We start from the raw sequence: 16,024 nt of genomic DNA, 5'->3' as shown, positions 1-16,024 counted from the left end.
TTGCAAGACCAATAACACCGGAAATAAGCTCTTAGTTAGCCGCTCACATTATTTCTTAGGGTCTCCGGGGGTCGTTTGGGAGTCATTTGTAGGCTTGGGTGGCGGGGTCCAAGGGGCGTCGTTAAGCAGGAACTAATTCACTAGAAAGGAAGGTTTGGCGGGTCTTGTCGGAAGACAGGACTGTGTAAAGCACCCGCAAAGTTCATCGCAGTGGCTTCTTGCGTTGCAAGCTTCGGAGACGTCCCTTAAGGAACAACTAATGCCTGCTGAACTTAATCAGAGATGACAACCTCGAGTGGCGCTAATTCAGATTGCAGAGGCGATGGTAGCGGTCGGGGCTGCTCTTCCCGGGACTACACGGACATGTTCCTACCAGTAATTGATCGGGCTAACAGCCTGTGCGGGCTAATGGCGTGCGGGACAACAGCACAGCTTTGCATTGGAAGTTTGTATTGCCGAGTGCGGTGTCGAGGATCCTTTCGACGTTGGAGGCTTCCGTGACGAATTCGTCAAAGGTTTTCGGCTTGCTCCTGATGAAGCAGGAACAAAGCAAATCCTTCACGGCTCGTATCAAAATTTTCAGCCTTTCCTCCTCGCTGATTTTAGGTCCAGTCGACGAAAAAGTTGCTTTATGGCTTTCACTTATGAGAGGACAGATTCACTGGAGAGCTGGACCCTGGACGACGCTCGCGAATAGCTCGAGCAGCGCCTTCTTGAATGCTTTCAACGCTGTTAGGGGCGACTGGTGGCTTTCAAACCATGTACTGTCGGTAGAATCAAGCGCGAAAATGTTCCGAAGCTTCAGAACGTCATCTGAGGTGTTGAAGGCTACCATTCGCTCGTATTGGTCAAGCCACTCTTCGGCATCTTCTTCCTGAGTGCCATGAAAAACGGCGGGTTTGACGCTGCTGCATAACAAATCGAACTGTACACTGGGCCTTTGTCAACGTTGAGACCTTGTTTCTGAGTCGAACGAGGTCCGACAGCAGACAGTGTTCGGGTTGGAGCCCTAATGTCGGTGGGTTGCTCGGTGGCCTCTTGGCTGGTCCGCCAGGGCGACAGGAACTCATATATTGGGGACAAGCACGAAGGCATAAACGAAGACAATGATGTTGCACTGGAAATAAATTTTATTGGAATTACTTGCACCCGCAAGAAAAGCAAACGAATCTGGGGCGAAGAAACATCTAGATAAAGCCACGAACAATGACTTGCATAACCTGTAAAATTGTGGAAACACACGCGAGCGGCTTGAATCTCCGAGAAACACCTCGGCACATCTTCCGGGATAAAAAAAATGATAAAGCGGCGTCTCGCGGCAAAGAGGATGAAAAAAACAAGTGGTTTGTGAGGTTTAACATCCCAAAGCACCTCAGGCTATGAGAGACGTCGTAGTGGAGGACTCCGGAAATTTCGACCACCTGGGGTTCTTTAACGTGCACTGACATCGCACAGCACACGGGCGCCTTGCTTGTCGCCTCCATCGAAAAGCTGCCGCCGAGGCCGGGATTCGATCCCGCGTCCTTGGAAACAGTAGTCGAGCGCCGTAACCACTGCGCCACCCCGGCGGGGTGAAAAGAAACAAGTATAGAATAGATCAGCGTCATAATTAACATCACATTTTGCTGCAAACATAATCAGCAGTTTGCTGTCGTGATAAACAGACAAGTGAAATTGGGTATCACGAACTTTTGGTGCTTTAAAAACGGCTATTATTTCACCAAGGTTGCTCTGAATGATTTTGTACTCGTAGTTTTATTCTCATGATACCTCTCCTACGAGGTACTCAGACTCCAGTGCCTTGAAATAGATGTGAATTAACAAGTTGCTGCTTTAACTTGTTGATTTTTATAAGCATTATAATCATTTTCTTAAAGCACACTGATGCAGACCCACAAAGTCAGCTCAATTAATCAATAAGAGCACATTTTGACGGAGAAGGCAACTTCACTTCTTTTTCGCTCTAACATAAGCAGGAACAATCAGGTACAAATAAGCTTTTATGCTTTAGAACAGGCCGTTCATTGACTCTGTTCCTCCTAAAAACGAAAAATGTAAATTAATATATCGGGAAGGCACAGAGTCTGTCCCACTTCTTGGCATACACTGGACCGCACCTTTCTGTTATAATCTTGTGTTGTTGTTGTTGTTGCCATAAATGCCCCAAGGGCGCTGGCCCTAACTGGAACTACAGCTTGTTCATATGGAAAAAATGAGTAAGTTGCTATTGCACCTTAGCGGTGTGGATTAGCTTAAGAAGCACTTTCTCAAAATGTACCCACTACAGTCTAACTATCAGATATATCATGGACTGTTGGTCCCGTTTTCGTTAAAGAAACGAAGTGGTGAGGAAGCAGGCGGCCAAGTTGGATTAGTTGCAGCAGATGTGAAAGGTCCTCAGCTGCTAATTCTGCCTCTCCATAGTCACGAAGCATAAATTTTGTTTCTGGATGTGAGTAGTACGTAATGCTTTTTAACTTGCTCAGCACGGGGCGCCTCACCTCAATTCAAGTCGTTTTGCCAATAACCATGCATGGGTGTTCTTGAGGCTGTGTTCCAGTCACGGTACTTTTGGAGAGACAGCAAGCCCCAGCCTGCTTACTTTGACCCCGAGGAACCTCTTAAAATCTCAAGGAGCAAGATCCAGGCATGAACGAACACATCGTGGCTCTTTTCTATGACCGTTTTATTTCTAATTACATGCTGCACGTAGCCTTTTTGCTTTTGCCACTTAGCTGTGCTTCTACCCACCAAACATACAAACGTTGCTAGTTTGTTTACACCTGCTGCATTTTAAGGGCCCTAACGGTACTGCGAACGGACGGAGTTTGCTACGTTAGTCGCAGCACTACAACCTTTCAGTACGTGTGACAATGTCTCACTAGGCCTATTTACTGACAATGGTGTGCGTTTATTAACGTTAGGTGTGTCTGTAGCAAACGCTCCACTAGGCTAATAGAAGCGCATTTCGCGGAGCTAGGCGGAGGCCACTACTGCGAATCCGCCTTTACCATGACCACCAGTTGTTTCAGAGCCACAGGTGTGCTCCGAACTATTCGCAGCCGCTGCGCCGAGTCCAAGCGCCAGACATCATTCCTTCGCCATATGCCTCTTTACATCTGCGCCGAGGTCCACCGCGCAGCTGGGAAATAAGCCGGGGCAATGCGTTCGCCCCTCAGACGCGCACATCACAAGGAGAGCGGCCATGATCATCACGGCAGCAGTACAGGGTGCGGGAAATTGATTCTTCCGAGGAAGAATTCGTCGCATGGTATGAGGCTGGACGACAGCCTGAAAGCGAGGAGAGAAGGCTACGTGGGTGGCCGAGACGCCCGAAGAACGAGAGAAACGTTTCGCGAATGCACTTCGGCAATCTGCCGAATGATAACCACAGCATGTCGCTATCAAGCGCTTCAATCGCACATACGGCCGTTTGAAAGGTTTTATAAAGGAAATGTTTGATTTTAATCTGTCAAAGCGTCCCTAACTTTCAAGCTACACTGTGGGTGACCACAATTTACCTTGTGTAAATTATCAAGCCTCAATAATCTACAAGCAAACCTGAGATAGCAGCCACATACTATGCCGATAACTGGTCCTCTTCTCAAGTATAAAGACATGTGTTGAATAATCATGTGTCTTACACACATCAAAAGTTTGTATCTCAATACAGTGTTGCCGCAAACTTACGCAAGCAATACCAGGCCTACGTAGATTTTGGTATGTATAACCCGCACCAGCTGAGCCAACCAAACGCAATTTTTGCCAGCATGTCTGAAGCTTTCAATTCTATTCATAAAAAACATTTGCTTAGTAAATTGACCTAATATGGCATTCGCAGTACCGCACTCGACTTACATGAATCATACTTCAGTCACGAAAAGCAATTTGTTCATGTTAACTGCTTATCATCTAATCACCTTCCAGTTCATCTACGTGTCCTTCGGGGAAGCATCTTTGGTCCCCTTTTGCTTAGCATTTTGATCAATGGCCTGTTATTACTTATCGGTACGCTACATATATTATGTATGCCGATGATACCAGGCTTCTGTTTTCATCGAAATTGCCAGATGACCTAGCCTTGCGTATAACAGCGTGCTTTATAAACTAATTACCCAGCTTTTAAAATCGGCGTAACAACAAGCTTAAAATGAACAGATCCCTACTTTCATAACAAAATATGATTATCTTGTTGCTTGAAGACAGACTACTGATTCCTGATTGCCTTTACTATCAAAATGGTACGATAAATCGTATTTCGGGTGTACATCGATCAATATATGTACTGGCATTCCGTATAAATTTCCTCACCGAAAAGCTCTGTGCCCATCACCTCACGTACCCTCCCCAATGCATACAACTGTTACTAAATACACTTTTTCCACAGTCACCTCTACTACGGCTGCCGGGCTTAAGAGGTAACCAAAAATGCAAACATTCAAAATTTGCTTGTTCTTCAAAAAATTTCTTCGTGTCATATGATGTGCGCTTACAACCATAAAATTGTCTGCCTTAATGAACCACCGCTTGCTCACATTTAGAAGTCGAAGATGTCAAAATCACGGGCCTTCTCAACGCTCTCAGCTATGTCATAAAGAGAAGAGCCCATTTCAAGCTCGTCGAGCTGCAGACTTGGCACCCTCCTCACACACACACTGATTATTACGTTTAAAATATGTCAAAAATATCAAAACAAAGTACACTTCGATCATATTTCGAGTAGCTGAAAAATGCTTACGATTTTAACACGTTAGCGATGAATTGAAAAACTTATGAAATATAAAAATAATTGTGAAGTATGTTTTAAGCCTTGTACTATTTTAGTACAGGATATGGGGCCCCAGAATGTGCGATGTAAATAAGCAAGTCTGGGACAACAATCATACAACCTGCATAGGTCCCTGATAGGGCACACTGTGGGCAAGCCCCGTTTCGGCTGGCCTTGTTCCTGCTACGTGGGTCCTACAGTGCCGTTGCTCAGGCTAGTAGAGAACACATTCATGCCTTTAGACCACAAGGTTCCCTTGACAATTATTTGAGGGCAAACACTACCTACCTGTGATGTTTTTTTTACGGAAATGGCCTCGTAGACTCGAAATCTCGTCGTCCACATTAAATCTCGGTGAGACCTACATCGGCCGTAGTGGGGCAAATATGCCGCCCCACTCGGCCTTGTAGGTTACTTGAGGGCAGGTGGAAGAGCTCAATTAGGGCAATCCCTCGTGAAGCCCAAATGAGGCAGACTTAAAACCGCTTTAGGTCTCCTCTCGGCCGTAATGGGGCTGGAAGGCGGACTTGACCCCATGATACTAAAATCGGTACCTTGTGAAAAGTTGCTGGCACGCGCAACAGCAAGTGGACTTTAGATTCAAAAACAAAACCTAGCCCAATTGGGGCGGCCCATGCAAAACTGCTATAGGTCCCCCACTGGCTGTAATGGGGCTAGAAGGCGAGGGTGCCCACATGATATAACAATCGGTCCCTTGTGGCGAATTTGAAAGCACGTGCAACAGCAAGTGGGCTCTCGTCCAAAAGCAACTCCCAACCCAATTGGGGCTGCACACACAACCGATGAAGACCCCACATTTGCCTTGACGGGGATAGAAACTTCAAATTCCGCATGTTCGTCAGCTTGGTAAGAATGATTGGTGAGCAACGTAGTGCGGGCTCTTGTCGTGAGCAAAAGCGCTAGCCCAAATGGGGCTGGCAAATCAGTGCCGCTGTGGATACTATATTAGCCATAGCGGGGCAGAAAACTCCGGAGTGAACGCATGCTATAATCGACGCCTTTTTTCATCCTTTATTTATGTTAGAAGTTGCCCTAAATTACTATCATAGATTGTTTGTATAACATTTTGTTACCAACTCTCATCGGTAAGATATATTACATGGCTTTAGTTCTCGTGGCTATGCAAATTGCGCTGAAAAGACAGAAACGTCCTCATTGCATAATGTTGCTGCTATGTGATTGCGTGGACAACCTGAAACTCACTATAACATTAGTGCTCAGAACACACCTCTCCGCGCATGAACATGATGGCACATGAAGTCACTTACGTTAGATTAATGTTATGAATTGTGAAATTTAATATAGCAGTTTAGAAAAGGTAGTCATGTATAAAATAACTGCTTAGTTAGGCCGGAAATATCCAGCGGGAGAACTTGGACTAGGGCTTCCAATCAGTTGTCTGCGTCGGGCACCTATGTACACAACGCGGGCAAGCCGATGTGCGTCCTGCCGTTGTAATTATCTGAGGGACTTAACGAAATAACAAATAAACTTTCATCCAGAGCGTCTGCCTGAATCTGTTCAAAGTAGGCCCACCTGCGGGAAAAGTTTGGGCAGGCCCACAAGAGCTGCCTGCATCGGTCCCAAGTGGGATGCATTCAGGCTTTTGTCGGCAACCACTTCAAGCCTACTTCGGCCCCCGTTCCAGCACCCACATTGAGCCCACTGGGACCTTCACTTCATGGTCCACTTTGTGCTGCCTGGGTACTTTAAACGAATTTTAAGGCCGCACTCGAAATATGCGCAAAGAATGCTTTCGACAAACAAATCTGATAAGCGAATTCTCATAACTAATGTCATATTGGCTACCGCCAGGAATGACTTCTATTGCTGTATGATGCCTGTTGCTCTCGTTGTGTGTCAATAAAGTTTCCACTCGCATGCATACATGCTGACGATTTATTCCGTAATTGGGCTAGTAAAGCGCAAGTCTTTTAGTTTCAAATGCATTGAATGTCAACTCGTGTAAACGTTTCAAGAGGCATGAAGACGGAGGCATAGTAAATACGCAGTGTTTTTTATATTTTTAGAGCAGTGAGAAGTATATGTTTTATGCATCCTCTGTAAAGTTTTTGCGTTCCGAGAAGCGTATCCTACTTTCGGTGCATTTTAGGTATTTGAAGTATTCTAGAAATGAATGCGTTTTACGCATTATTTGTATGCTTGCTGCTAGCATGAGTGAAGGTCATAGTACGTATATTATAATGGTTCTGAAAGAACACTGTCCGTGCGTTGGTGGGACTTGTTTCAAAACTTCATAATAATGAGAACAGAATAAATTTCATTTTTAATATGCTAAAAATACATTAAGCAGGAAAAAATTTACTTTTACATGTTAGTAAAGATATGCAGTGCTGTTCTTCTTATATATTAATAATGTATTTTTCTACATTTGGAGTGTACTGGCAAAATATTACAAAATAATATGAAATCAATACAACACTTTTTAAATACATTTTTAGCAGAGCCTTTTTGCTCTAAGGGAAGGTATGCGTCTTCATTCATCCAAGCATGCAAATCTCTTTGCGACCTATGTACGATTGCTTCAATTAGCAAGTAATTGCCGTACAGAAGCCTTTCTTGGTTTTGCCAGAAGGGACACAGTCGTTTTTCTCATGGGTCTCGGTCTGCGGTTATTTTCACTCGCTGATCTTTCTACGCGAAAATTAGAGGACAAAACGTTGCATGCAGAATGGGCTCCAGGCGATGCTTAAGGATTCTTTAAATTTTTGGCTTCCTAATGTAGTTTGTCACCCATATATTTTTACGAAATTCTTGCTCCATTTTCACAATTCGTATCATACGTAACCACGTCTTCCTGCACAGTTTCAGGGCACAGCCTGCTCAGCGTCAACGTCGAAGACCAGACCTGTGCTTGAACGCGGTATGGTTACTTATGAGTTTCTCAAGCCTTCATATTAAATACCCTGGTGTGCTATATGTCTTCACCCAAATCAAACGAGCACTGAAGAATGGTAGGGAAGAGATTCGGTTCGCAAGTGAACCCATATTTGGACAAATGGACTTCTCTTCGCCTAACCGAAGGCAAGTCCTCCTGTCCAAACGTTGGTTTTAATGTCAAACTTAAGCTGCCCTTTTACCTTGTTCAGTGCTCATTCACACTATGTAGCCATTTTCTTTCTCTCGTTCCACCCAGGTCACCGAAGTTAAGTATTTCGTAAAAAATAACAGACTATGTGGCTGGGAAACCTACATAAGTCATAAAACTGGGCGCGTGCCATTTTCGTGTGATGTGTTTACTATGCTTCATTTTCAGTAGAAATTCTGAATGGTTTAAAGTGTTCCTTCTATTGGTTGGTGTAAAATGTAGCTGAGGAGTCCTTCAGGCAAAAATGGGAATTTCATGTTGTAAAACATTTTATTGTAAAGTGATGATCTCTGAACATTACTTGGCCCCTATAAGGCGCGGTTCTGTTAATAGAATATATTCGCCCCAGCATTTCACGCTGTCTCGATCATTCAAACATAAACGAGTCATATTTGTTTCAGATAAGGAATGCTCAAGTTGCGCGTTTTGATGCGTTAGCAATAATAGTGACACGATCTCAAAATATTCGTAGATATACCACAGGGTATGGAGATTATTTGTTCCTAGCGGGCCACTGAGCGAGCGCCTTGAGGCGCGTAAACCCTGCAACGTATATTTGGAACGCGTGCTAATTCTGTAGTGATAACTACCGAAAGCAGTTCAGGCAGAGATTAGTGTTGAGGCATGTCTCGCCATACTGAAGCCTAGCGTAAAATAAACACAGGGACTGCGTCGACTGCATGGCGGCAATGTTTACTTAGAATAAAGGAAGGAACGGTGCGGATAAAATTTCATGAATTTCATTTTTACTGCACAGAGCAGATGTTTGTTGCAGTTGAGGAGGCGTAAACGGCAGCGGCGAGAGCACACATCCAAGATTATACCACGACTGAAAATGTTTCCTTGAAGATTGGGCCTAGTTTTCGTCGGCGTCGACCATGTGAGCTAAACATTTTTGTTGTGCAACTGGTAGGCTTTTCGCGTTGGAAGGGTCGTGCACTCCATGAGCGTAGGGTTGTGTGAATTACCTAGACCACATGGCCTCGACAAAGGTGCAGCCGCGTCAGACATTGCCTTTCACATGGGAGGTCACGAGGTCGCAGTGCAATTTTCTAGGACGCTTGATCCCGTTTGGAAAATGCTGCCCTTAATTCATGCTGGCATTTTCATGCGCCTGGCTTAAAAGCAGTGATTTCTATAGAGAACCTGCGCTGGAGTTTTCCGCGTACCGCCAGCGCCGTATAGTGGCCGCCGCGTCCCTATCTTCGTAGGACGGCTGAGACTGCCATGGCTCGAGGCGCTGAAGCACTTCTAATTTATCGCGAAACCAAAGGAGCATGCTGCGGCGCTTAGATGCGCTCGGGTACGAAAAAACGATTGTTCTGTACTCTATTCCACCGCAGCTGTATATAAAACAGTGGTGGTAGAACTCGGATGGATTCAGGAGACTGGATGAGTATGGAGGATTATTGAGCTTCTCGTTCAAGCGCTGCTCATTTCGGTTCATAAGATGGCTTCGCCTGCCGTACTGTACACATAAAGTTCTGTTTATTCGCTTTTATCATTTGCACAACTTGAAGAGAATGTGTTGTGAAGGGCGGCTTTTAGAACTGGTCGAGATTGGGGTCATTACAAGATGGACGGTAAGTCAAAGTCAACAAAGGGCGAACTATAGTGAACTAGTATACTTTCTAGTTCACTATAGGGCGAACTTACGCGGCATCCTGATATGCATATTGCGATCATCTGATGAAAAACCGAGAGAGTTAATAACCTATCGAACACGCAGTATGTTGTCGGAATTCCAAAGAGTCGGGTAATGCCCTAACCAGCTTGATTTCAGACTTATTTCTGCATTAAGCTATAGCAACTCACCTAGGGACCGTTTAACAATTTTTCAATGGGCCAGCAAGTGAGCTATGACTGATACAAGCTTCACAATTAGAGAATTAATTTGTTCGTTGTTTGCTACGAATAAAAGATGTATTGCTTCGGAGCAAGATGTGTTTCGTTTTACGTTGGAAGGTTTAGTTTGGTGGCTGAAGTACAGCTGAAAACATTCGAGTCATATTTGTTTTAGCAGACGTACAAATTAATAGGTAGACATTCTTCATATTAAATCCAGAACTTGCCTATTGTAAATATCGCGCTGTACGATCTAGCTGTCTCACCAAATGATTGTTGTAAGGCACGCATGCTGTTAACTGACCATGATTGCTCGAGTATTTTATTTGGGCATGAAGTAGTATAGATACGCCGGTTTCTAATTCGGCGCACGAGGCGAGTGAAAGTGGGGGGGGGATACGTCAATGTATAAACACTCACATTACACCGTTAAATCGTGTCTGCTACAAGGGTTATTCTTTGCAAGGAACAAAGCATAGCAACTTCGTTGTTACAAGTTCGCACAGATCTTTTTTTTTTATTAGCCATCACCGATACTAACTCCATCATTCGATGCAGTTCATTTTTGGCTCCCAAGATAGAGAGCGCGACTTTAGGCTATAGAAATTTATGGCATGGCAACTGTCTCACATTGTAGGGCACCGATAATTTCCGCCCAACATTTATCAACAGGAGAATTGCGGCCGCTTAACTTTTTACAGCGCTAGCAGTGTGAGTATTTTGATGCATGTTTTGCAGAGGATCTCAGGGTTATTCGCTTCAAAGAATAAACAAAAGACAATTGAACCCATCAGTTGCTTGTTGTTCGCTGTCGAAAATAGGCAAATGCCGAAACGCAACTGCAAGCCAGTGCTTCTCTTCAGATGCGTTGAACGGCATTGCCCTGACAACGGCGCATTATATTTACGACATACGAGGCACCATTGAATTATTACCGTTCCTCAAATGGACAGTAGGTAACTACTTCACGCGTTCAATGCGCTTAACGCGCGCAGTATTGTCAAATCGTCTAAATGTTAATATAGCAGGGAAGTCGTTTCATTTTGCTGTGATATATATTTACCGTCCACTGGCGATGCCTCATCGCTGGCGAATCTTTGCTAAAAACTGTGCCCTTAATCCACCGTGCAAAGACTGCACTTATACAAGCGCCCCATAGCAAAAGAACTCATGACAACCGTTTGAAATCTACGCGTAGCGACGTTATTATAGCATCCATCATACAGCAGCGGCGCGGCTCCTAGCCAAGTTGGCATGCAACAGAGGAGGTCAGGTTGCGCCTTCAAGCAGTTAAAAAGGAATCTCCAAGTTCTTCAGAACATTAAACCTGCGATAAAACCATTATGCACGAAATAAAAAGATCCAAATCCGCCGATACGCAGCCACGGTACAAGCGGCGTACTCCGTCCTACTATACGCCTGCTCATTTTGAAACCAGGTGGCGCTGGGTGTCTGATTTCAAGTTCGCCCCCTGGGTGGCGCAGGTTCCCTATGTGGATAATCGTTCATATTGTTACGGGGAAGATTTGCAGTCCGAAAGCTGTCCGCACAACTAACGTTGATGAGGGCACCGATTTCACAACACTCAGCGTCGTCGTCTTCTCGGAGTCTGTCGTACTTCTTCAAGCACTACTAGCTAATACCGCTAAGTAACACTAACCCCCCCCCCCCCTCGGGAAAAGCACAGTGTCGGTGCGATCTACATTGGCGAAATAGAACGTGCATAATAGGGCTTCAGATGGGACACATGCACTATTTTGGAGGTTGGTGCTGCGGGTAAAGACTTCGGTAGCACAGATTCAACTTCGTATGTGACGTCGGTCACGGGGCGCAAAACACGGTAAGGGCCAGTGTAACGGGCAAAAGTTTTTCACACAAGCCTACTCGACGGCACGGGAGCCACAGCAAGACGAGAGATCCAGGAGTGTAGTGTACATCACGGTGGCGACTGTCGTACCGGAACTTTTGAGAATCTTGGGATGCAGAGAGCCTGGCACGAGCTATCCGGCGGGCATCATGAACGCGGGCAACGGCATCACTGGCGTAAGTACTGGTAGCGTCTGCCGCGGGTAGGGAGGTGTCGAAGGGCAGTAACGGGTGTCGGCCAAATAATAAAAAAATGGGGAGTATCCAGCGGTAGAACGGCCAGAGGAATTGTAGGCGAACGTCACAAAAGGGAGATGAACGTCCCAATCGCGTTGGTCGGCAGACACATACATAGCCAGCATGTCTGTGAGGGTACGGTTTAGACGTTCCGTGAGGCCCTTGGTCTGGGGGTGTTAGGCAATGGTGAAATTGTGGCGGACGGAGCAGGAACTGAGAATTTCGTCAACCACTCGCGACAGGAAGCAACGGCCACGGTCAGTTAGTAGTTAACGAGGGGCACCATGATGGACGATTACGTTTTCTAGAAGGAAGTCAGCGACGTCTGTGGCGCAGCTAGTCGGAATGGCTCGGGTAATAGCGTACCCAGTAGCGTAATCGGTGGCGACGGCCATCCATTTGTTCCCGGAGGCGAAAACTGGGAAGGGGCCTAGAAGGTCGACGCCTACACGGGAAAACGAGTCAGTCGGTAGTGGGATTGGCTGCAAATAACCTGAAGGCAAAATTGTGGGCTTCTTCCGACGTTGACACAGTTCACATGCGGCAATGTACTGCTGAACAGAGCAGTAGAGCCCCGGCCAGTAGAAACGTCGGCGTAGGCTGTCTTATGTGCGAGATACACCCAGGTGGCCAGCCGTGGGAACATCATAAAACTGTTCAAGGATGGTGGAACGCAGGTATCGGGGAACGACGAGCAAAAGGTCTGTGCCATTTGGTCGCATATTACGTCGGTATAGGGTGTTCTCGTGCAGAACAAATAAGGCAAGAGATGGATCAGGGTGGTCGGAGGTAAGACGGAGGATAATGGAATACAGCGAAGGGTCTAAGTGCTGTTGGTCGGAAATGTTAGAAAAAGCCGAGACAGACAAGACGCATTCGGACGATGGTCCGAATTGGTAGGACTAGGGGAGTCGACGGGATGGCGTGACAAACAGTCTGCATCTTGGTGAAGCCGGCCGGACTTGTAGACGACAGAAAAGGTATATTCTTGTAATCGTAGCGCCCACCGCCGCAAACGACCAGTAGGATCTTTGAGAGAGGAAAGCCAACACAAGGCTTGATGGTCTGTTACAACAGTAAAAGGGCGACCAAGCAAATAAGGGCGGATTTCGTAATAGTCCAGACAAGCGCCAGGCAGTGTCGCTATGTGATAGAATAATTTGTTCAGGCGTTGATAGGAGGCAGCTGGCATACGCAATCACTTTCGTACGGCCGTGTTTGCGTTGAGCTAGTACAGCTCCAATGCCATGGCCACTTGCGTCGGTGCGGAGTTCAGTATTGGCGGATGGGTTGAAATGGGCCAAGACGGGTGGAGTGGTGAGAACAGAAATAAGTTCCGAGAAAGCTGCAGCTTGTTCAGGCCCCGAAGAAAATGAAGCGACTTTCTTGAGGAGGCGAGTAAGAGTACGAGCAAGAGCTGCGAAGTTCGGGACGAATCTTCAAAAATATGAACATAGACCAATAAAACTTCGAACATCGTTTGATGATCGCGGAGTGGGAATATCTCTGACGGCACGAATCTTATCAGGGTCAGGCTGAACGCCGGAAGCATTAACCAAGTGACCAAGGACTTTGATTTCTCGGTGACCGAAGCTGCATTTCTTTAAGTTTAGTTGAAGTCTGGTGCGGGGAAAAAACGCAAGATTGTAGAAAGGCGAAGGAGATGGCTGTCAAATGTAGAGGAGAAAACAATTACGTCGTCAAGATAACACAAACAGGTGGTCCAATTGAAGCCTCTGAGCAAAGAGTCCATCATGCGTTCGAAGGTTGCTGGGGCATTGCAAAGGCCAAAAGTCATGGCTTTAAATTGATAGAGGCCGTCAGGGGTAATGAATGCTGTTTTTTCACGGTCTCTCACTTCGACGGAGATCTGCCAGTAGCCGGAACGAAGGTCGATGGACGAAAAGAAGCTGGTTCCGTGCAAACTATCTAGCGTGTCGTCGATACGCGGAAGAGGAGCGACATCTATTTTTTGTTATCTTGTTGAAATGGCGGTAGTCAACGCAGAATCTCCAACTGTTATCCTTCTTCTTGACCAACACGACAGGGGATGCCCGGGGGCTACTGGAAGGCTCGATTACGTCGTTCGCTAACATCTTCTCGACCTCCCTTTGAATGACGCGTCGCTCAGCAAGCGAAACACAATAGGGCCGCCTGTGAATAAGACTAGCGGCTTCGGCGTCAATGCGATGGCTGACAGCTGTAGTTTGACCCAATGGGCGGGTTCCGAAGTCAAAAAGGTCACTGTAGAGGAGCAAAAGCTTGTGTAACTCAGCGGCGAAATAGGTTGGAGATCAGCTGCAATCATGCCGGCAAGAGGATCAGGGCGCGATGTGGAGGACGAGGGAGTGGTTGCAGGGACTGCAGTTGAATGATCCGTTGTCAGGGCTGATATGGCACAGTCGGTCATCGGGGACAGAGCAGCGAGTGAAATTCCCTTGGGCAGAACTTGAGTTGACAAGCTGAAGTTAAGGACAGGGAGAGTCGTGTGGTTCTGAGAGATGTGCACAATAAGGTGAGGAAGGGTGACGTGCCGCTGCAGCATGACATCAGTAATAGGACACGCGAGATGGTCGCCGTCCGGAACGGGTGGGAATGACGACGTAGGGATGTAAACTGCAGTTTCAGGAGAAAGACGGCTGAACTGTGCTGATCGAAGGCGAGGTGAGCGAACAACTAACGTTGATGAGGGTACCGATTTCAACACTCAGCGTCTTCGTCTTCTCTGAGTCTGTCGCACTTCTTCATCCTCAGCACGACTAGCTAATACAGCTAAGTAACAATATATTCAGGTAGCTTACAAATATTGATCATAAGTAGGGCTTAAACTAAGAGCTTAAGTGTCCACATCAAATTCTTCCTCTCGTTTGCCATACCAGTGCAGTGTTCCTGAAAATGGGCCGTGCCTTCCTGCTTGTGACTGCTACCCCTGGGCTGCACACCCTCAAGTAGGCGTGTGCATGCAGCGTGGTACTCCGCCTCCCCCTGGTGCCTTACCTCCGCGACGGAGAAGGAGACCTGCATCAGGGGCCTAAACCCCATACGTCGATGGTGTCTAATAAAACAATCGTTTGCTGCTAACGTTGTAATTATTTCAAAGATTTTAATGAGCAACTATTTCTTGATTTATGGGCGGCTTCAAGAGAGCTTGTCGCCAGCGCGCGAAGGTGGAGCGCTTTGGCAGAGTATGTAATAAGAGTCAGTGGACAGAGCCAATATGTAAGCGCATGCCTGCACGAACTTTAAGTTATCCATTTCGTCATCCAAATAATACACTAGTATCCCAGTTGGCATCCGAACTACTGTGGTCAATTTCTTAATGGTTACCTTCAAAGTTAGAGGTGGCACTTAATATTTGGCCCCTAGACCCCCAAAATTGACCTTCTCATAACTGGGCTGTAATGCAATCCAGCTTAATTCTTTTGTGGACAGTTCAGTAGTGACCTGAAAATTTATATGGATGTCTGCTAAACTTTTCCAACCTGGAAAGTAAAAATTTGACCGCAAAAACTAAAAAAATATCATCTAATGCAATTCGAGAAGAGCCTATTCAGTGATCACTTCTAAATTCAGTAAAGATACATAATAACTGCACTAATAAAGTACATTACGAAGCACAATATATGAAGCAAGGACAACACACTATATTTAAGCTTATACATACACTTGATTTAATATATCTGCCTTGTATACACCCAGGTAGCACAAGATGGGGGTCTCAATGGGTGCTATGTAGGCAAGCAGAGCTGCGGCTACTGTCATAATTCCTGTATCGGTCCAACCTATATATGTAATTATTTGCAAAAGCCGCTGTAGATCAGAAAAGAGGCCGCCCACTTCAATATGCTGTGGTCTATAGTTTGGCTGTAGTTGGGAAAAAATTCGGCCGTGCTCTCAGGCTGCCCCACTCGGTCACTCTAGGGTACTTGAGAGCAGGTGAATTATGAATGCGAGCTCAATTTGAACAAGCCCTCAAGAAGCCCAAGTGAGGCAGCCTTATCTATACCACGTTATGTCCCTCATTGGCTGCAGTGAGACTGGAAGGTGCGCCTGACCGCATGCTACTCAAGGTGGTAAATTGTAGGTAGGCAATTTAAAGGCACGTGCAGCAGCAAGTGCGCTCTAGATGCGATAGAGAACCTCCAGCATAATTTGAGCCGCCTGCACAAACCTACTGC

The 16,024-nt window shown here is 46.1% G+C and overlaps 1 long non-coding RNA gene across 1 annotated transcript in view; it reads left to right on the top strand.

Annotated features, from left to right (window-relative positions):
* Positions 1–15,284, top strand: part of LOC146193266 (uncharacterized) — a 44,477-nt gene extending 29,193 nt beyond the window's left edge. The window contains exons 2-3 of the long non-coding RNA XR_014706805.1: positions 7,616–7,673; positions 14,726–15,284. This is a non-coding gene — a long non-coding RNA (uncharacterized LOC146193266). The remainder of the gene's footprint in view (positions 1–7,615; positions 7,674–14,725) is intronic.
* The last annotated feature ends 740 nt before the right edge of the window (positions 15,285–16,024 follow it).

The sequence above is a fragment of the Amblyomma maculatum genome, chromosome 4 (assembly GCF_055883805.1).
Source record: "Amblyomma maculatum isolate TAMU_Amacu chromosome 4, ASM5588380v1, whole genome shotgun sequence".
In the NCBI taxonomy this organism is placed as follows: domain Eukaryota; kingdom Metazoa; phylum Arthropoda; class Arachnida; order Ixodida; family Ixodidae; genus Amblyomma; species Amblyomma maculatum.
The sequence above is the reverse complement of the archived record's forward strand: the minus strand, read 5'-3'. Positions and strand labels throughout refer to the sequence as shown.